Source organism: Aethalodelphis obliquidens, unplaced genomic scaffold (genome assembly GCF_003676395.1).
Source record: "Aethalodelphis obliquidens isolate GAN/ISIS:26980383/991018 unplaced genomic scaffold, ASM367639v1 scaffold110, whole genome shotgun sequence".
NCBI classification, from domain to species: domain Eukaryota; kingdom Metazoa; phylum Chordata; class Mammalia; order Artiodactyla; family Delphinidae; genus Aethalodelphis; species Aethalodelphis obliquidens.
In genome coordinates this window covers 1,210,510-1,232,775 of record NW_020838054.1, presented here as the reverse complement: position 1 = coordinate 1,232,775, position 22,266 = coordinate 1,210,510, and positions in this window count along the sequence as shown.

Here is a 22,266-nt window from a genome sequence, read left to right as displayed (position 1 = left end):
TCTGTGCCTCAATTAACTTATCTTAAAAATGGGGATAAATAGATAAAGGAGATGTGATGCACACACACACACACACACACACACACACACACACAGTGGACTACTACTCAGCCATAAAAAAGAATGAAATAATGCCATTTGCAACAATATAGATGAACCTATAGGGTTTTAACACTAAGTGAAGTAAGTCAGACAAAGACAAATACTGTATGATTTCACTTATATGTGGAATCTAATAAACAAAACAAATGGTCAAACATAACTAAACAGAGAGAGTCATAGATACAGAGAACTGACAGGTGGTCACCAGAGGGGAGGAGAGTGGGGGAGGAGAGAAATAGGTGAGGGAGATTAAGAGATACAGACTTCCAGTTGCAGAATAAATGTGTCACGGGTATGAAATGTGCAGTGTGGGGAATATAGTCAATAACTATGGAATATCTTTGTATGATGACAGATGGTAACTAGACTTATCACGGTGATCATTTTGAAATGTATAGAAATATCAAATCACTATGTTGTGTACCAGGAACTAACATAGTGTTGTAGATCAGTTATACTTCAAAAACAAACAAACAAACTCATAGAAAAAGAGATGAGATTTGTGGTTACCAGAGGCGGGGGGTGGGGGAGGAGGAATTGCGTGAAGGCAGTAATAGGTACTCACTTCCAGTTACAAGATAAATTAGTACTAGGGATGGAATGCACAACATGAGAAAGATAACTCGCACAGCTGTATGTTATGTATGAAAGCTGTTAAGAGAATAAGAGTTGTCATCACAAGCAAAAATATTTTTTTCTATTTCTTTACTTTTGTATCTATATGAGATGATGGATGTTCAGTAAACTTACTGTGATAATCATTTCATGATGTATGTAAGTCAAATCGATATGTGGTGCACCTTAAACTGATACAGTGCTGTATGTCAACTATTTCTCAATAAAACTGGAAGAAAAAATGGAAGTAATAATCCCTGACATGCTCTACCTACCTTATTCAATAAATACTAAATATTTATTGAGCACCCACTATGTCCTAGGCACAATTTGCGGTTCTTTGAATAAATCAGTGAACAAAGCATACAAATACTCCTGCCTTCTTGGAGCTTAGCCAGGGTGGGAGTGGCAGAGAGAAAGTGGTCGGGGAGGGGAGACATAATGAATGAGTAAATTATATGGTATATTAGGAGGTGATAAGTGCTACGGGAAAAAATAGAACAGGTTAAAAGGAATCAGAAATTTGCAGGAGGGGTTTGGGGGCTGATTACAATATTACACAGTGTGATCAGTTTTAGACCTCATGGAGAATATGAGATTTGAGTAAAGACAAAGGAGATGGGGGAATAAGCCAAGACATATCTGCGGGGAGAACATTTCAGACAGAAGGAATGATGTATTAGCTTCTGCTGCAGCAACAAACAGCCCTAATATATTAGGCTCTGACAAGCACAAACATTTATTTTTTGATCATGTTATGTGGCCAGTAGTCACTCTCATAATTCTTTAAATACTTTTTTCTCTCTAGACTTAATTATAGCATTTAAGTTTATCAGGGGTAGGGAGATATACTTCACTACAGGGAAGCATGGCAAGATTAGAGAGTGTGAAGAAAGTGTTAACACAGCAGGTCTGATTACTCACTCCTTGAATGTCTCCAAGTGTCTCGGATTTACTCTTGGCCAACCTCTGGGAATGTAGCTCTCAGAATGTTCTTTATATCACTGTTGGATTGATTATTTTGTTGTGTACACCCGGGAGAAATAGACCGTTCCATAGTAGCTTGCCAGCATTGCTTTGCACAAAGATTGATGATGTACACCTGGTTGCATTGTTTTGGTCCTGAGTTTCAGTTGCCATGACTGATTGCTAGCAAGATGTGCCTACGTGACCAACCTCCCACAAAAGCCTAAGACCCTGAGACTCAAATGGATTTCCCTTGGCAGGGACATTCTACACTTGTCCCTGCAGTTTCCTGTCGGAGAAAAAATCCCATTCTGTGTGGCCTTGGATGAGGAAGGACATGAGAAGTCTATGCTGGACCTGTTAATGCGTTTCTTTTTCCTGCTGTTTTTGCTCTCTATCTTCTGTGATAAATCTTAGCCGTAACCTGCTCTTGAATTGTGATTCTTTCTAGTGAATCATTGAAGTTAAGGAGGAGGTTGTGGGATTTCTCACGCAGGAACAGAATTGATCATTTCTGCCACAAACAACTAGAACAAAGGTTTAAAAGGAGGAATATACCTTACATGATCACGGAACAGCAAATAAGCCATTGTGGAGTGAAGGGCAGGAGGTGGAGAGGAATCGGAGATGAAGTCAAGGAGTAATGGGGGGGGGGTGTTGATCATGTAGGTTTTGCAGGTCATAGTGAAATTGGAAGCTGTAGGAAGGTTTTGAGTAGAAGAGTGACATAAGTTTTAAAAAGGGATGCAGTTTTGAGACTGGATGGTAGAGGGGCAAGGGTAGAACTTGGGAAACCCATTAGGACACTGTTGTGATAAGTAAAGGGGGAGACCATGGTGATCTGGACCAGGTAGCAGCAGTAGACGTGGTAAGAAGTGGTTGGATTTTGAATGTTTTAAAGACGATCTTTACGGATCAAGTAGACTAATGGTGTGTGTGTGAAAGTTTGTGAGATGTAAGGCACCATTCGCAGGTAGATGATTATTTTCAGGTGGCGAATATTGCTTTGGTCAGGAGGATGAATAGGGCCTGAGGGTTCTGAGGGAAGATGAAAGCTTGTATTGCCTAAGGCTGCAGAGGGGCTCTCTTGGGTTATTCATGAAGCACACACAGATGTTTTTTTTGATGAAAATCCCAAGCAATATGATTTGCCAGTGCTGTTACGTCAAATTGTCTGTCTGTGGTCAGGCCTAACCCACTAACTCAGGCACATCAGCGTGGGGGGAAATCCCTTTCACTCCCGTTTTCAAAGGGGACCTGGCATAAGTAAAAAGAATTTCCCTAAGACTGTTCTCATACTGGGATAGGATTTGTTCTCCCTTTACTCACTGGCAGGCACATAACCAGTGTGGTTTCAAGTGTGGGTGTTTTCTGTCACCTTGTAGCAGTAAAAACATATGCCGATGTCACATATATTCTGGAAGCAGCTTCTGGGTTGAGGTCATCAGTAAAGGTTTTGCCTGTGCCCCACTTTCTCGTTTCCTAGTGCTTTTCTTGTGTGCCCTTTCTCTTTCCCCAATTCCCCAAACCACCCTTCTCCAGCACACACATATAGCAGTATTTTGGAAGATATGATTCCCTCTTGTGCCCAGAGATTCTACTGCTAACTCAGATGCAAAGGAGAAATTGCAGCTGAATTATTTCTATTGCTTCTGTTCTAAAAATATCACTTCCTCTTTGCCTAGTGTGTGCAGGAAATATGTGGCTTTATTTCTGTATAACAGATGCAAAAGCAACTCAGGTAGGGCAGTAAACCCCAAGTGTGAATGCATTTTGATGTATTTAGAATTGCTACAATTAGAAAGCTCAACCCCGATAGAAGACCCAGAGCTAATTATACCAGGAAAAGTCAGGAAATTGGTTTAACAAAGAGAATTTGTGACACTATCCCTGTTGACAATTGGATTAGGGGATGTTCCCAGCTCTGTAGTTTACAGGATATTTTTCTACAAATCATTAGCAAAAATGTCAAACAAACTCTTTTGTTCTTCACCTTGAAATAAAGCCACAGATCTGAGTGCAGCTCAGGAAAGCGAGCAAATGTATTTAGAAAGTTGCCCGGCCAACATGTTGGTTTGCTACCCGACCCATGGGACAGCGAGCGAATGACTATAGCTGGATAAGGCAGCTCGCATAATGATATGCTACTGGGGGTACTTCAAAAGGAAAGAGTACATTTTTCTGAAAATGTCACGAAACTTTCCATTTTGTACCATATGAATGCATTTTTCTTGTTTGATGCATGGTGCCACTACCCAAGGTTTTATGATGTATAGGGGCTGTTTAGGAGGAAAGCAGCCTTTGAGTTCTATTACCTGTCAGTGGTAGAGAGAGTGTGGGGGGGGTTGAGAGGAAGGGGGGAAATGGGGGTCACTTAAACTGATTTTCATTCCTTTATTTAGAACCACAGTGTCAAACTGAAGTAGACTTGGCCTCTAGACATACTTAGGTTGCTGACAAGGTGTGTGACGTCAAGAAAGGCACTGAAGTTGTTAGGAACTTAGTTTCCTCAACTGTAAAAAGGGAGAGGCTGTTAGTTGGATTTTATTTTATTTTATTTTTTAACATCTTTATTGAGGTATCACTGCTTTACAATGGTGTGTTAGTTTCTGCTTTATAACAAAGTGAATCAGTTATACATATACGTATGTTCCCATATGTCTTCCCTGTTGCGTCTCCCTCCCTCCCACCCTCCCTATCCCACCCCTCCAGGCGGTCACAAAGCACCGAGCCGATATCCCTGTGCCATGCGGCTGCTTCCCACTAGCTATCTACCTTATGTTTGTTAGTGTGTATATTGGATTTTATTAATTCAACAAATGTTGGTTGAGTAGCTTCTATGTGTCAGGTACTGTTGTAGGTTCTTGGGCCATCTCAGTGAACAAAAACAGGCCAAGATCTCTGTCCTCATGAGATTTCCATTCTCGTTTCAAGTGGGAGGGCAAACAGCAAACAATAAACATAGTAAATAAGATGTTTATGTTAGAAGGTGATATATACCATGGAAAAGAGAAAACAGTAGAGTCAGGTGAGGTTTTTTCTGGAGTGCTGGCGAGGTTAAGTGTTGCAATTTTAGGTAATCTCTGGGAAGCTTATTAGTTCTTAAAATCTGTGATTCTATGGTGTTTATTCATTTAATACTCATAATCATGGCAACTTTATATTAAAATTTTACAAAGAGACTTTAAAATCCATCATTGCTATTAAGATATCTTGTGGGCATGCAACCTTTTTTTTTTTTTTTGATTTGTCCTCAGGATCTAAGGCCCTTTACACTTTATTTTCTCTTTTTTCTCCTGGGTTTCATGAACATTTGTCTGATCTACCTCTTCTCCATTTCCCTGTTCTCTCTGTTTCTCCATTACGGTACTTCTCCTAGCCTAGTTTTACATTCACTAGTTTCATGTTGACCGGGACAGAGGTCAGGCTGGGAACAGTATTCTATCCATATTTATTAATTCCATGAATGAACTTTCCAGGCCTCCTGGCTTAATATTCCACAACTTCATACTAACTGGTTCCCAACTAGTGCTGATACCCAAACTCTTCCAGTGAAAAGAACAAGCAGTAGTTAAAAACTACTCACTCATGTATCCACACACCTTGTGCCTGAGGAGTGTGTGTGTGTGTGTGTGTGTGTGTTTAAAATGCATTTGAGGATAAGAAATGCAAACAGTTTATAATCAATGATTGTGCTTCGTATTGCTTGGAGGCCACTAAGAGGCCAAAAGATTTCTTTTGGAAGTCAAAAACTCAATGGAGGCTTCCCTGGTGGCGCAGTGGTTGAGAGTCCGCCTGCCGATGCAGGGGACACGGGTTCGTGCCCCGGTCCGGGAATATCCCACATGCCGCGGAGCGACTGGGCCCGTGAGCCATGGCCGCTGACCCTGCGCGTCCGGAGCCTGTGCTCCGCAACGGGAGAGGCCACAGCAGTGAGAGGCCCGAGTACCGCAAAAAACAAAACAAAACAAAACAAAAACTCAGTGGGCCATTTGCCACATTTTCTCTAACTTATTCAATCATTTTGTCATTTGCTTTTTCACTAAATATTTATTGGGCGTTAGGAGCTGTGAATTACTACTTTTTATAACAAACACACCAGAAAAGAATTACAGTTTCCCCTTGGTATCTATGGGGGATTTGTTCTGGGACCCCCCTCATACCAAAATCCACATATGCTGAAGTCCCTTATAGAAAATGGCACAGAGCAGTCAGTGCTCTGTATCTGTGTGGATATGGAGGGCCAACTCTATCTCACTTTTGAAAGTCTGCTAATGGAGAGTACCATAATACAAATATTATTAATTCATATGAAAATCAAGTAGAAAAATACTGCACTATTAGAAATATTAATACTGCTCAAGAGCAGACTGCCTTGAAGAACCTTATAGATCACTAATCACCTATTCGCTGTACTGGGCAACCTATTAGAATCCAATGAATATTCAAACAGTGGCATGATTGAATCCAATTCCCACCAATCCCTGATGTCTCATAACGTATCTGCCTTATTTATATATTAGTTGTCTGTACCTGTAGACAGCTGGAAAACAGATCTTAAATATAGAAGATCATTCCAAGTGGGAAAAGACAGATGGAACAGTAGTATTGTTTGGCAGGGCTCAAATGGTAGTCTGTACATGGCTTATCTATCCAAGGAATTAATGTGGCAGGAAATTGGTGGAAGTCCGATTTGAAGCCATTTGTTGGAGAGCTATGGCATATATCGGAGACTTAGTTACAAGAGGACTGGGGTATAAGGAAAACATTTTATCTACTGAGGTTCAAGGTTAAAGTCAGGATGCCTAGTCTTTGGGAGACATGGTTATGAGGCAGAGAATCCAGATGATGAGAGATTGGGACATCAAGGTTGCAGTGGAACCAGCAGCTGAGTAAGCGAGCACTCTAGGACCTTCATGTCTGGGACCAGGATTTGTCCCAGAGTCAGGGGTGAGGTTGAGCTGATGCATGGAGATTAAGTCAGGTTGCACGTTTGGAGAGATGTAGAGTCAGGGTACTAGATATGCTATTATGCATCTAATATACTATAAGGAATAGGGAGAAGTTATATGAAGGATGTTGGTTAATGGCATACATCATACATGAAGACTTACAGCAAATTCAGTCAATCAACAAAGATTTATTGATCACCTAATATATATACCAGGCACTGATATTCAGTGAGGAAGAAAACATAGTTCTGAGATGATCACTATATCTATTATATACCACAGATTACAGTGCAACATGTATGAGCTACTAGAAAGGTAATGCTTGAACCAGATTTTGAATGATTAGTAAGACTTATCCAGGATAAGAAGGTAAGGACAATTTTTTTAGGGGACTAGAACAATATGCACAAATGCATGGAATTAGGAAAGACCTGTTGTGTCTGTTGAGGTAAGAATAGAGTATATAGTGAGGCATGGTAAGAAATAAAGCTGGGGGCTTCCCTCGTGGCACAGTGGTTGACAGTCCGCCTGCCGATGCAGGGGACGCGGGTTCGTGCCCCGGTCCGGGAAGATCCCACATGCCATGGAGCGGCTGGGCCCGTGAGCCATGGCCGCTGAGCCTGCGCGTCCGGAGCCTGTGCTCCGCAGCGGGAGAGGCCGCAGCAGTGAGAGGCCCGCGTACCGCAAAAAAAAAAAAAAGAAAAGAAATAAAAGCTGGAACTTAATATACAAGTCCCTTCACGAGAAGTTTAGAATTTTAAGTGCCATGAGTGCTGACACTATAACGCCAGCTGCTATAAGAAATAAACTCCAAAATTTACATTGGTCCAAGCACAAGCTACCAGAAGTTTATTTTTTGCTCACAAACAATCCAAAGTTGTAGTTTTGATTGAGCGGTGACTCTACTCCAAGTATTGATTTAAGAACCTAGGTTTGTTTGTTCTTGATGTTCCATGATCTTTAACACATGACCTTCAGCATTGCTGTACTCTTCTGTATCAACCTGGCAGAAGGGGAAAGAGCAAGGAAAATAGCTTGTGCGAAGGTAGATTTGAGGGCCAGACCTGGACGTGACACATAGCACTTCTGCTCACATTCTGTTGATTGGAATGCAGTCATATAGCCGCACCGAACTGCGCGGGAGTCTGGCAAATGTAGTCTGTGTGCCCAGGAATAGAGGAAATGGCTTTAATGAACAGCTTGTCAGGCTCTATCACTCCACTCTCTCACTGTGTTTCTAGCACCTAACACTTAATAGACACTCAGTAAATATTTGCTGAGTGAATAAACGAACAAATTTTCATTTTGTTTTGATTTTTTTTCCTGATAGGATAGTGATGTAATCTTATTTCTTTTCATTACAAAAGAAACATACTCTTGTTGTAAATATGTAAATAAATAATTCAGAAATGTGCAGCATCAGTACTCTGTTAGGATAACTGATGGATGTGGAGCAGTTTGACAAGTATTGGGAGGGTCACGTGGTGGGTAAGCAGTTAAGAGACTGTTCTAATAGCCCAAGAGAAAGATTTTTGAGCCAGGGCAGTAGGAATGGCTATAGCTATAGGAAAGGATGAATGTGAGACCCATTCTCAGGGAGCATTAAAAGGACTTGATGGTGAATTTATTGTGCGGGGGTGATGAAGAAAGAGGAGTAGAAGGTGATACTAGGGCATCAAACTCGGCAATGGGATGGAGAACGTATCAGCTTTCTATCGTTGCCATAACAAATTACAACAAATCTTAGAGCTTAAAGCAACATCATTTATTATTATCACAATTCTATAGGTTCAGAAGGCGAGGCAGTCCCAACTAGGCATTCTGTTCAGGGTATCACAGGGGCAAAATCAAGATGGTGGCTGGCTTGAGCTCTTATCTTGAGGCTCTTGGGTGGGGAGAATCAGCTTTGAAGCTCCTTCAGGTTGTTGGCAAGAAGTCAGTTCCTTCTCACTGTTTCCACCTGGTCTCCTCCATTTTCCAGTCAGCAATGGTGGGGATGAGTCAAGTGCTTCTTACACTTTAAATCTCTCTGTCGTATCTTCTACTCCCTCTTCTGCTTTTAAGCATTACCTTGGGCCCACCCAAACAATCCAGGACAATCCCACCACCTTGAGGTCATCTGTAAAGTCCTTTTTGTCTCGTAATGTAACAAACATATCGACTGGCATGACACCAGGGGGCAAATGTCACGGGGGTCAAAATTTAGCTTACCACAAAGAATGTGCAGGAATTGTGGACTGGCTCATTTATCAGCCATTCTAGCCTCGTTGGTGCATGTTTTCCTGTTCTGCAGAGGCTGTATCCTCTCCTGCAGCTGACGTTCTGGCTGTGATTTAGGTTCTGCCAGTCAGATGTACTCACATGAGACTTGAAGTTGGAACTGAGGTAAGGGGAGAGAGGAGTGTGTGAGACATCAATTCTGGCTGGTGAGAATTGGAGCAATGCTGGCGTGGTTTTGGAACCAGCAGTTGGAGCAGTGACTTCTTGGTTCAGCAGGCAGCTGGAGCCTGAGCCAGCGAGTACGTCAGACTCTCCTTGGTTAACAGATACCGCAAGCATCTACTGAGTGTCTTTATACGGGCCTGGCAATTTGCAAAGGTTACCTTATTTAGTGGAGGCAGCTCTATCCCCATTTTTGACAACTGAAAAAATGGAGAATCAGTATTCAAGGGCCTTGCCCGTGCTCACACGGTGATTAGAGCTGACATTCAACTTCACATTTCTCTCCGTTGTGTGACTGCAGCCCGCTCTTTTGTTGTTGTTCTTGTTTGTCGATTAGAATAATTTTCTCTAAAATGTGTAGCTGATAGCTATGTTCTGGATTCTGACCTTGACATCATAAGGAACTCAGCTGTTTTCAAAGAGCTTTCACATCCATAGCTTCATTTGCTATCAGGAGACATAATTGGGGACTCCGGGATTATGAAAGATGGGAAGAGGGAAGTGAGAATATCCCTGCTGAAGGGGTCAGTGGTAACTGGTCCTGAAACCTGCAGTGTCCAGTTTAAACTGATTCTGGAAGAAACCTCACCTTTCTACTCCTGCCCACGTGGAGTGAGCTCGCAGAGACTGGGTCATTTCACGAAGACTGCTCCAGGACTACACAAAGCACCCAGACTCCATAGACACAGCTGCGCCTGCTGCCACGGGAGATAAATGAGTGCCCTGGCAGCTCAGCCAGAAGAGACGATGAGCTGGGCTGTCATATTTGTACAGTGACAGATGCCTGTGCTCACACCACATGAGAGGGAATCTCTGGAGCTGGAAGAGGCAGACAAATGCCACATTTTCATACTTTCCTTAAAAATGCAAAGGATGTTGCAGGGTTGTCACATCAAAGTTGCTGCTCTGTGAAGATTGGAAATTGCTTCTTTTAGGAAAGGGGAACAGGATGGGGAAAGGAGCTCCGAGTCTCCTCCTGGCAGAGGTCAAAGCAGCCTCAGGATGGGCCCACGTGACTCACTTTGGATGTGGCCTGGGGGCAGGGTGCAGGACGATGGGTAAGGAGGAGGTTTAGAAAGTGAGGGCTGGTGCCTGGCCTTGGAGTTGTGTATCATGTGCCTGGACCGAGGGTGGATGGAAGCTCTTGGAAGCAGAACCTCTGTCTTTCTCATTCACCACCTTATTCATAACAATTAGAAAAGTGCCTGCCACATGGTAGGCACTTAATACATATTTGCAGGTTGACCATTGCGAATAATGCCTTGAACCCGATTGTGTAAGAAGGGGACGGCAAACTGCAGCTCATGGGCCGAATATGGACCGCTGTCTTTTTTTTTTTAACATCTTTATTGGAGTATACTTGCTTTACAATGGTGTTTAGTTTCTGCTTTATAACAAACTGAATCAGCTATACATATGTTCCCATATCTCCTCCCTCTTGCGTCTCCCTCCCTCCCACCCTCCCTATCCCACCCCTCTAGGTGGTCACAAAGCACCGAGCTGATCTCCCTGTGCTATGCGGCTGCTTCCCACTAGCCATCGTTTGGTAGTGTATATATGTCCATGCCACTCTCTCACTTTGTCACAGCTTACCCTTCCCCCTCCCCGTATCCTCAAGTCCATTCTCTAGTAGGTCTGTGTCTTTATTCCCGTCTTGCCCCTAGGTTCTTCATGACCTTTTTTTTTTTTTAGATTCCATATATATGTGTTAGCATATGGTATTTGTTTTTCTCTTTCTGACTTACTTCACTCTGTATGACAGACTCTAGGTCCATCCACCTCACTACAAATAACTCAATTTCGTTTCTTTTTATGGCTGAGTAATGTTCCATTGTATATATGTGCCACATCTTATTTATCCATTCATCTGTCGATGGACACTTAGGCTGCTTCCATGTCCTGGCTATTGTTAATAGAGCTGCAATGAACATTGTGGTACATGACTCTTTTTGAATTATGGTTTTCTCAGGGTATATGCCCAGTAGTGGGATTGCTGGGTCGTATGGTAGTTCTATTTTTAGTTTTTTAAAGACCTCCATACTGTTCTCCATAGTGGCTATACCAATTTACATTCCCACCAACAGTGCAAGAGGGTTCCCTTTTCTCCACACCCTCTCCAGCATTTATTGTTTCTAGATTTTTGGATGATGGCCATTCTGACCGGTGTGAGATGATATCTCATTGTAGTTTTGATGGCCTTTCTCTAACCGCTGTCTTATTTTTCAAATAAAGTTTTATTTGCATGCAGGCATGTGCCATCACTTATGTACCACGTGTGCACTGTGATGGCAGGGCTGAGTAGTCATGACAGAGAGCACATGGCTCACCCAGCTGAAAATATTTACTCTCTGGCTCTTTCCAGGCAAAGTTTTCTGACTCCTGGTATAAAGCACCACTTGAAGGAAGTTCCCTCATAGCAGATGGGAAAGGCGCCTTGTTTGACCCCATCCCACCCTCCAGCTACCAGGACGTTTCTTTGCTACCATTTAAAGAAAAACTCCTCAAAACAGTTTTCTGTATTTTCTCTAATTCCTCTCTTCACATTTTCTTTTAAATCCACTCTACTCAAGCTGTTACCTTCATTGAAATTGCTCTTGTCAAGATCACCAGTGTCGTGAAAACCATGGTCAGATGTTCAATTCTCATGTTATTTGTCTTAACAGCAGTATCGGACACGGTTGGACACACGTGGAGTATTTTCTTGTTTTGCCTTCTGGGTCATCAAGTTTCTCCTAGCTTCGCTGGTTGCTCTTTCTCAGCATACTTTGCTGCTTCCTTCTCATCTGACTGGCCTCTTCATGTTGAGTGCCTCAGGGTTCAGTTCTTGGTTCTTTTCTCTTGTCTATCTAAATTCCCTTAGTGATTCTATCCAGTTTCATAACCTTAAGTACGCTCTGTACAGTCATAACTTCCAAATTTCTATCTCTAGACTGGGTCTCTCCCATACTCTTAACTCGGCATCTCCAGTTTAACCTGTCCCAGCAGAAAACCTGGCAGTCCCTTCTCAGACTTGTTCCTTCCACAGTCTTCTCCATCTCTACTGATGGAAACCCCACTTTTCCAGTTGCTGAGGCCAAAACCCTTTGAATAATCCTTGATTCCTCCGAATTCACTCCTCATCTAGTCCATAAGCAAATTCTACTGACTGTACTTTAAGTTACATATCTAGGCTTCACCCACTTCTCTTTTGTTAAAGTCGTAGTCCAAGCCACTGCTCTCTGTCACCGAAATTAATGAAATAGCCTTTGACTTATCTACCTGTTTTCCCCCTTCATTCCCTTTATCTGTTCTCAACACAGTGGAATATTCCTGGTTAATTTAAATCACATAACTCCCCTGCTCAAAACTTTCCAGCGGTTCCCATGTCACTGAGAGTAAAAGCCGAAGTCCTCCTGATGGCCTACATGGACCGACGTAATCTGGCCCCCTTACCTCTCTGTCCTTACGTGCCACCACTTGGCATTCATGAAAATGTGCTTCTGAGATCTGCTGCAGAGAGCACTGACGGCTCCAGCTGCCGTGCTCTGAAACCCATTGCTAAGTTTATGCCAAGCCCATGCTTCCCATGGCTGCTCTCAGCCAGTGACCATGGCCAGGATACTAAGGCAAGTTCGTTCCTAGAAGATGAGGGATTCCTGTGCTGGAAGGCTTTGGCTTGAGGCCTCCTCATTGGCCTGAGGCCTCCTTATTGGCCCGATCAGACTTTTCCTAGAACTGTGCTGCATTCTGACACTTCCTACCTAACGTTCCTTCCTTCCGTCCCTCCTTCAGAAGGACAGACCTTCATGCTGGGAGGCTCTCCCAACCTCCTGCACCTCCTTCTCTCTTTTTTCCCTGCAAGTGTTTCCCCTGTCAAATAAATTGTGAGCACCTTTCAAAACTATGTAAAATGATGACATATGATTTGTCGCTTTAATTAAGCCATTGCCTTTAATTTGACATCTGTCAGTTATTTCTAGTAGGGGGGTTCCAGACTTTGTTTTCACACTGAAGTTCATTGGCTGTTTTGAGTCAAGGGTATGAGTATTTCATATTAGGCACAACAAACAAACAAACAAACAAAAACCCCAAACAGGAAAACCAAAACTCTACCCTTCTGACAAGTAACTCCATTAACTGAGTCTCTCCCAAGGATGAAATGGTGGCTCCGGCTTGTATTTTTTTGTGAAACTTCTAAATGAGCAGAACAACTTCAATTTAGCAGTGCAGGGCTGAGGAATTACTGTGCTTATAACTGCAAATGAAGTCTCAGTGTTGAAACTGATGTCAAATTTTATTCAATATGCAAGATCAAAATAAATAGATTATTTTGAAACTTTGAAGAACTGTTTGATAAAGACAACCACTGAGGCATATGATATTTTACTAAATGACATTGCTGAAAGTCTAAGATTATTTGATGTTTGAAAAAAGTCTTTTTTATTTTCTTAACAATGAAGATTTAGACTGGTTGCAGACCAATTCATTGACTTTCTTCAAAGTAAACCATCAGCAATTAGAAATAATGAGTTATTGTTAGATATTATTGATGAGTCACCTTCAAAACAACTGTCTACCACTCTTTAATCTAGCTTTTGGATTAATTTAATGGAAAAATATGCTGGATTGGCAAAGCAGGCTGTAAAAACAAACAAAACCGTTAACTTATGTCACTAGTGCTTGTCTTTGTGAATTAAGGCTTTTGTGATTCCTTAAAATTTAAAACAAAATATACTGGATATCAGGCTGATATGGTTGTTATTTGTAATCTCAGTTTTACATTTTTCTATTTATTGAAATAGCTTTATTTTATTATTTTTTAACATCTTTATTGGAGTATAATTGCTTTACAATGGTGTGTCAGTTTCTGCTTTATAACAAAGTGAATCAGCTATACATATACATATATCTCCATATCTCCTCCCTCCTGTGTCTCCCTCCCTCCCACCCTCCCTATCCCACCCCTCTAAGTAGTCACAAAGCACCAAGCTGATCTCCCTGTGCGATGCAGCTGCTTCCCACTAGCTATCTGTTTTACATTTGGTAGTGTATATATAAGTCCATGATACTCTCTCACTTCGTCCCAGCTTACCCTTCCCCCTCCCCATGTCTTCAAGTCCATTCTGTACGTCTGCGCCTTATTCCTGTCCTGCCCTTAGGTTCTTCAGAACCATTTTTTTTTTTTAGATTCCATATATATGTGTTAGCATGCGTTATTTGTTTTTCTCTTTCTGACTTACTTCACTCTGTAGCTGTATTTTTATACTTACCTTTAAAGAAGTGAATTATGTTTTTATGTGGTAAAATCTAATGCTGTTTTCTGTCATGATTTTTACATTCGCTGTCATGCTTAGAAAGAATCCTTTCATTCCAATATTATATAACTGTTCACCCATATTTCCTTTTAATACTTTTTCTGATTTCATTTTTGTACATTTGTATGCAGAAGCTATTGATTTTTGAATAAGCATTTTGAAACTAACATTTTGCAGTATTCCCGTGTATATTACAGTTGCATTTATATAAAATTTGCATGTAGAATATAATATGGAAAATAAAAATCCTATAGTTGTGTTAGATGAAGAGATTATGGAAAGCTTTTGTACTTATAGGAAACTTTAAAAATATGATTACATTTTTCCTAAACAGGGAGAGAAAAGTCAGGAATTGTCAAGTCCCAGTTCTCCCTTTTTTCTAGCTGGGTCATCTTTGGCAAGTTTCCTCTCAATTTCCTCACCCAGGGAGATGAGAGCATTTGAGTAAATGGTCTGTAAGGTCTCTGGTAGCTCCAACATTCTTGGATTGTACATTTTGACCAAACAGGTCTTGTTAATGACTTGCCAATTCAGATCAAAGCAGAAAACTGTTTTGTAGATGGATTTTTAAATGTCTTTTGAATTTTTTAACAAGCAAGTGATAATCCCTAGTCCTGCTTCTAAAGCGGGTCACTGTAAAGCCAGACATTGGAAAAGACAACTGCAGTGATGTAATTAGTTGTTTGACATGTTCTAGGAATATTAACCATGCTGCAGAATTCACATACTTGTTATAATTTGTGGAATGTGCTCTGGAGAAATGAGTCTGCTCAAACATGGAGACTAAAGTACCGGCACCACTACCATCTCCTCATCACTCTATTTTCAGCAATGGGTCACAGCCTTAGACATGAAGTGTTCATTCTATTTGTGCAAAGTACATTACCTTCCAGCTCTCCTGGTTCTCACTGCTAACTGGTCACTATGTTTACTTGCATTTCAGCTCAAATGTACCAAAGTGAAGTTGTCAAAAACACTAGAATGTCCTTGCAGTAATTGGATTTTCTGCTCTGAGTTGGGAACATAAGAGATGTATTTAAATGGAACATGCCAAAATGCTAAGGCAGCATGAAGGACACCATCTGTCACAATATTTTTCTAGTTAATTTTAAGTGAGCAAAAGATTAAAAATATGTTTTCTTAGTCCTTGCATCTTCACAGAGGAAATCTATTAAAGCAGAAGCTGTGACGTTTACCATCCCCTTGTCTGTCTCCCTAAGTTACCAGCATTTAAATGAAGTTATGAATCATCGAGGAAGGGAAAGGGGGTTTTGAAGAGGGAGGGTGTTGGAAAAATGATAGAGTTCTTTGCTGACTGTTTTAGTTTTCTATTGCTGCTGTAACAAATTACCACAAACTTAGCGGCTTAAACAGAACACATTTATAGTATAGTTCTGTAAGTTAGAAATCTGAAATGGGTCTCATAGGGCCAAATTTAAGGTGTCCAGAGTGTTGCATCTTTTTCTGGAGGCTCTAGGGAAGAGTCCGTTTCCTTGTCTTTTCCAGCTTCTAGAAGCCACCTACATTCTTTGGCTCATGGCCCCTTTGTCCATCTTCAAAACCAGCAATGTAGCATCTCTCTGACAGAAGGGACATTGTTTAAATACATAATAGGTGACAAGTAGAGCCAGAATAGAATTTGTTAGATGAAAATGAACTATAAGGGTAAGCCATTAGACATTTATTAAGCTCAGCACAGCTTATATCTCACAGGCCCAATTCAAAAGTGGATGGCCAGTCCAGCATTCATTTTTGCTATCGACATATAGTTGACCGATAACACTGTGTGAGTTTAAGGTGTATAGTGTGTTCATTTGATACACGAATATGTTGCAATAAATCTACCACTGTAGTGTTAGCTAATGCCTCCATCACGTCCCATAATTAACATTTATTTTTTGTGGTGTGAACATTTAAGATTTATTCTTTTAGCAACTTTGAAGTGTATAATGCACTACTGTTGACTGTGCTGTGCATTAGATCTCCAGAACATATTCATCTTCTAACTGCCAGTTTGTATCCTTTGACGAACATCTCCCCAATTTCCCCAACCTCCAGCTCCTGGTAGCCACCATTCTACTCTCTGTTTCTAGGAGTTTAGCTTTTTTATATTCCACATATAAGTGAGATCATGCAGTATTTGTCTTTCTCTGTTTGACTTTTCTCACACAGCATAATGCCCTCAAGGTCTGCCCATGTTGTTGCACATGGCAGGATTTCCTTTCCCATGGCTGAATAATATGTATTCCATTGTGTATGTGTGTGTGTGTGTGTGTGTGTGTGTGTGTGTGTGTGTGTGTGTGTATCTCACATCTTCTTTATCCATTCATCTCTTGATGGACATTTAGGTTGTTTCCATGTCTTGGCTATTGTGAATAATGCTGCAATAAACATGGGGGTGCAAATATCTTTTCAATATGCTGTTTTCATTTCCTTTGGATATACCCAGAAGTAGGATAGCTGGATCAGTTGATAGTTCTATCTTTAATTTGTTAGGGAACCTCCATACTGTTTTCTGTAGTGGCTGCACCAATTTACATCCTCACTAACAGTGCACAAGGGTTCCCATTTCTTCACATCCTTGCCAACACTTGTTGTATCCTGACTCTTGATGATAGCCATTCTAACAGGTGTGAGGTGATATCTATTGATTCCCCATATTTCTAATTTTTCTCTATTAGAAAAAATCCTGTGTTCTACAATAATGATTATTTTCATAAGAATAAACTTCGAAAAGAGGAGCTACAAGGTGAAAGATGATGTGTGTTTTTAAGACTTCTGATAAATCATACCAACCTATTGTGGTATAAGACTGAAAATTAAGGATCAATATTTTGTGCTGCCTTGACATCTGATAAAATCAGGATGTAGCCTAACTGCAAGTTCCCCTGCCCAGTCTGCTTCTGTGAACAAGGTCCTTTAGCCAAATAACCTTCCTTATCATGGGGGCTAAGTGCAGTTCCTGCTTACTTCTGAGCATGGGTTTCAGTTCCTTGCCAGCCCGTGGAATCACTCAAACAAACCAATCGCATCCCCTATGGCAACTAAGCGCATCCCACCCTCTTGATACAGCATGTTCATTCTGTGTGGCCCTGCCTGGCAGGCTGTGTCCTCTCCTGGGCTGTAAGTAAAGTGACTGATAAAATGCTATTGATTTCATCTTTCCAGTGTCCAGTGTCACATGGTTGACCCTAGGGCAGGGATCCCTGCTTCATCAGTGGGGTGAAGAGGAGGCAACAAAAACGCCTAGGCTTCAGAAACATTGAATTTATTTTATAATGGTTTTTCTGAAACATTTGGGATCACAAGATATACAAATCTTATGAAAGTTCAGAATCCTGTGTCCAGAAAAATGAGCTGGTGATCAAACATACACACTTTGCATACAATTTCTGGGATTCTCTGAAGCACCCCGAGTGACTGCCCTCGTGAGTTCATGAACTTTTGCTATGACATAAAAACACTGAGTATCATTTTTGGCTCAATTTAAAAAATTAGTCCATTTGAGTCCTTTTCCATGTGAAATGTGTTTCCACTCACTTACATTCCAAGTTAGACATGTGGGAAGAACAGAAGCCTTGCAGCTTCTGTTATCCAGTCAAAAGAATTGTTTGTTTTGGTTTTTGAAAGACAGCACTAGAAGAAAGCTGGAAGGCCACAGGCTTTACACTTTTGTGTGTGTGTGTTAGGCCCTGTGCCAAGCATTTTATGAGGAATAGCTCCTTTGATCTTTCAAGTTCATAAGGATGATGAATGTAGATTGCATACCACATGGTAGATATTCCATTAACTGAGAAGCAATGAAGTGTAGTAGATTGGGTTTTGGCAATAGAGAGATCAGGACTTGAATCTTTCTTTTTCTACAGAATAACCTTCAGCAGGTAACCTCTCTGAGTTTCAATTTTCTCGTATGTAAAATGGAAATAACAACAATAATACTACTACTACTAACCTTTTATAGTGTATGTGTATTAAAAGTGCTAATATATGTTAAGCACCCACTTTAGTACCCAGTATTAGTAGGCCTCAGTAAATTTTCAATCTTACTACCTCTCTTTTACAGTTGTGGAAACAGAGCCAGAGAGATAACTTGCCTGAATGTCACATAGCTAATAACTTATCAAGGTCATAGAATTGATATCAGAGTCTGAGTCAAGTGACAGATGATCGTGCACAGATTATAATTAGATTAATTTTCAGAATGTGTACAATTTTCTGTAATTTCTATTAGCATACCAACATCCATCAACAAAATGAAAGCTTGGGGCTGGGGAATAGCGACATGATATTTGATGAGAAGTAGAGGAACAGCTGTAGCTATAATATCTTGAAAATGCTCAAGGAGCAAACGCTTAATGGGAAACCATTTAGGAAATCCTAATTGGTGACTCACTCTCCAAGCTTCTGCTGTGGTGTTATACCATAGGGGCCTCCTCAGCGGTGATGTGACTGTGTCTTGGTGTATCTGCTGTATTTCCTACACTGAGATTTTGCGTACATTTTTCTCATTTGAGTCCTACAACTAAAAGATATACTTACCCTCATTTTACATGTGATGAAACTGAGGCTCTGAGAGGTTACAGAACTTGTTTAAGCTCACCAACTGTGAAGCAGTGGAGGCCAGAATGCAATGCAGGACTCACTAACTGCTCTTACCTAAATTGGCTGGGGAGTAAGAATATAATTATATAATAATAATAATAACAACAACAACCATTATAATTACCAGGTATTGAGTGTTTACTGCATGCTAGCACTCTACATGAGGTATCTGATTTAATCCTCTCCAGAATCAGAAGACAATTATTACCTGCATAAGGAAGAGGAAACAGGTTCAAAGAGGCAAAGTAACTTGTTCAGCCAGGATCCCATAGCTAAGAGGTAGTTGAGCTAGATGAGAAACTCACATTCTTACTCCAAGAAGTAAGTATGGCTGAAAACACAGGTGATTTGAATAGGAAGAAAATTTTTCATTGAATAATTATCATTAAAAATAGCTTTCTGTAGCACGAGTGGTTTAGAACAATGCCACTTTCAACACCTACCTAATGTAAATGCTGTTATAAATAAAACTAAGGACAATTTACCATCTTACCTACTTTTACTAGAAAATGCTATAGAAATAATTGGCTATAAATATATTTTGGTTATTAAAAAATCTTTTTATGAAATATAAAACTTACACCCAGAAACATAAATATATATACTCACTAGTTGGCCCTTGAATTCCTGAAATAAATCTGACTTGAACAAAATGTATAATTCCTCTTAATTTATTTTTGGATTTGGTTTACTGCTATTTTCTTTAGGGCTTTATATCTATACCCATTAGTAAGACTGGCTTATAATTTTCCTTTTTCAAATCATCTTTTCAAGTTTAGGTGTCTAAGTTATGTTAACTTCATAAAATGAGTTGGGAGGTGTGCTTTCTTTTTACATTTTCTGGAACAGTTGCAAAAGACTGGAAGTTTTCTTCCTCTGATGAGTGACAGAACTTGAAAATTGACAATGAAGTTGTTCTGTCTCACTGTTTGTGTGTGTGTGTGTGTGTGTACACATGCATGTGCAAATGTAGTACTTACAGGACTGTTCATATGTTCTGTTTCTTCTTGAGGCCATTTTGGTAAGTTAAAATTTTTTAGGAACTTCCGGACTTCCCTGGTGGCGCAGTGGTTAAGAATCCCGTGAGCCACAACTACTGAGCCCGCATTCCACAGCTACTGAAGCCTGCGCACCTAGAGCACATGCTCCACGACAAAAGAAGCCACTGTAATGAGAAGCCCGCGCACAGCAATGAAGAGTAGACCCCGCTCGCCATAACTAGAGAAAGCTGGTGCACAGCAACAAAGACCCAACACAGCCAAAAATAAAATATAAATAAATACATTTATAAAAAAGAATTGTTTTTAGGAACTTCCCCATTTTGTTTACATTTTCAGACTTATTGGAATAATGTTATTCCTTTTTAAAAATTTATTTATTTATTTTTGGCTGTGTTGGGTCTTCGTTGCTGTGCGTGGGTTTTCTCTAGTTGCGTCGAGTGGGGGCTACTCTTTGTTGCAGTGCGCGGCTTCTCAACGTGGTGGCTTCTCTTACTGCGGAGCCTGGGCTCTAGGCGCGTGGGCTCAGTAGTTGTGGCATGCAGGCTCTAGAGCATAGGCTTAGTGGTTGTGGCGCAAGGGCTTAGTTGCTCCGTGGCATGTGGGATCTTCCTGGACCGGGGCTTGAACCTGTGTCCCCTGCATTGGCAGGCGGATTCTTAACCACTGCGCCAGCAGGGAAGTCCGGAATAATGTTATTCTTAATAACATCTTATTTTTCATGTCATATTTGTAGTCATGTCCCCTTTTCACTTCTTAGATTTAGTAATGTGTTTTATCTTTTAATCACTCTCACCGTAAGATTATATCAATAACCAGTTTTTGGTTTTTGATCCTCTGTATTTTATTTTTGTTTTCTATTTTATTATTTCCTCACCTCTATTATTTTGAGGGGTTTATTTTACTCTTAATTTTAACCTCATTTATTTTTAATTATCCTTTTTTCTAACACATGTGATCAAGGCTTATAGTTCTAAGTGCTGATTTAGCTGTATATCCTTAGTCTTGATATGCAGTATTGTTATCACAGTTGAGTTCAAAAAATTAAAAATTTTTATTATTGCTTATTCTTTGACTATGGGTTATTTAGAAGAGTATTTCTTAATGCTCTTGGGGATTTTTCTGTTGTTTTTTTTTTTTAAAGTGGTTTCTCAATTGTCCTGTGGTCAGAGAACATACTCTGTAAGATTTCAGTGCTCTAAAATTTACTGGCCTTGTTTTAGGGCCCACAATATAGAGTATTTTTGGTAAATATTCTATATGTTCTTAAAGTGAATGTATATTTTCCAGTTGTTTTGTACATTGATCTAAATATTTTACTAGGTCAATTTGTTTATGAGGTTGTTAATATTTTTCTGTATATTGTTGAGGATCGTTCTGTCAGTTATGGAGAGTTATCTGTTAAAATATTCCAGTATAATTTTACATCTGTCTTGTTTTCTCTGTATTCATGATAAATTTTGGTTTGTGTATTTTCAGTTTATGTTATTAGTTGTATACAAATTCAGGATTGTTTAAGTTTCCTGGTTACTTAAACCTTGTATGATTAGGTAGTGATCCTTTTTATCTCTGTAATGATTTTGCATTAAAGAAAAATTTGTCTGATTATTAATATAGCTATACCAGCTTTCTTTTGTTAGTATTTAAATAATATATTTCTCTGTCCTTCTATTTTCAACTTTTAGATGCCATTATGCTTTAGATTTGTTTCTTGTAAATAGCCAATGCTGATATATATTTTTTAATCCAGTCTTATAATCCTCATAACTGGAGCAGTTTGTCCACTTTCATTGATTGTAACTACTGATATATTTAGATTACATCCATCATCTTATTTTGAGATTTTTGTTTGTCTTGCCTGTTCTATATTTTTTTCCTTTCTTTCTTGATTTCAACTGGACTGATTATCTCATTCCATTTTTTCCCCTCAACTGGCTTCAAAATTATACATTCTATTTCTATTCTTGAGCTTTAGTTTCCCTGGACATCCCAGATGTTGCAAAACCGGGCTGCAATTCAGTGTGAAAGATTGTTTTTGTTTCACTCGAACTTTGGAAGTGAGGTCTTTTGGTGTTTTATCCTAAAAGGGATGGTTTATCAGAGTCTCTGATTTTGGTACACCCCGGGTTTTGATTTTGGTTGCTCTAGGCCTGTAAAGCCACCAAAAGTGCAGCTGAATTCCTCAGCTTTTCCTTTTAGATTGGTATATACCCTTAGAGCTAAGATGGCTTTGAATTCTTCTCCAGGTTCTATTTGTCCCTGTGATTTGGGCTGTTGGCCGTTTCTCACTATATT